The sequence below is a fragment of the Nicotiana tabacum genome, chromosome 20 (genome assembly GCF_000715075.1).
Source record: "Nicotiana tabacum cultivar K326 chromosome 20, ASM71507v2, whole genome shotgun sequence".
NCBI lineage: Eukaryota > Viridiplantae > Streptophyta > Magnoliopsida > Solanales > Solanaceae > Nicotiana > Nicotiana tabacum.
Window position 1 is genome coordinate 164,437,186 of NC_134099.1, and position 1,348 is coordinate 164,438,533.

Here is a 1,348-nt window from a genome sequence, read left to right on the forward strand (position 1 = left end):
ATAGATAGACATGATTGTGTTTTTGCTTTGTCTAATCTTCCCTTGTGCATGAAAGTACTTGGAATTGGTGTCTCCACATATAATGCAGTTTGCCCTAGATTATTTTGTGAGTGCTTGTTCTTCAATGTTGCTCCATTTTAACGCCTTTTTTTAAGCTTATTTAATTAATTATTTGCATATGAGAAATTCATAATGCAATTAATTCCAAGAAATATCAAATTAACAAACACAAAAATTCACATAAAATTCAAGTGGTAATCACCCCAAATTATCATATAAAATACAAACTCGACAAACAAGGAACGAGGCATGACAAATAAAAGATTTACTATGTTTCAATGATTTTCTAATTTAATATATAAGTGTGTCTACAAAGTTTAACCGGTATAAATTGCACATATAAACCAAGTACGTACTCGTCACCTCTCGTACATGGTTTTCTATCACACAATTTCCAAATAAGACTCAATGCCCAAGGGATAACTCCCCCACTCAAGGTTAGGCAAAATACTTATCTTTTTGAAGTTATGCCGATATTCCAAAATAGCCTTCTTGTTTGAATTGACCTCCAGACAGCTCAAATCTATCCAAATTGATTGTATAACTTCATTAAAATTCATCGGAAATAATTTTGGATAATAAAACGTCAACTTAAAATTTTGCATTAAAAAGTCAACGCGGGACCCGCCTCTCGGAACCTCACAGAATTTTTACGAAATCCGAACACCCATTCCGATATGAGTTTAACCATACCAAATTTATCAAATTTCGATAAAGAATCAACCTCCAAATCTTAAATTTTCATTTTTGAAAGTTTGCAAAAATCCCATTTTATTCCAATTGATTCACTAATAAAAGATGAAAATAATCATGGAATCATGAAATATATTGGAAATCGAGTAGGAAACACTTACTTCAGTCCATTTGGTGAAAATTCTCTCAAAAATCGCCCAAATCCAAGTTTCCTAACTCCAAAAATGTTAAAATGAGCTAGAAAAACGAAACTGCTCAATTAAAACCTAATTTCCCATCACTAAAAGTCCATTTTCCGTCGCTAAAGGTCCATTTTCCGTCACTAAAGGTCCGCACCAGAATATGCTTGCACCAACAATTTAATATCATACTATATTATAAATGAGAACATTCAAAGTGAGAGTTGAAAGACTAAAATGCCCACATAAAGTTGAGTGATATTTTTGCCCCTCAATCAAAAACTAATCCAGTAACATTTTTGTACAAAAATATAAATATACATTAAAAAAAAGATAACAGATAATAACAATTAAATTAGGAAAAGAACATTTCTTTATTAATACAAAACTGATGAATTTGAAGCGTTTTAACGGAT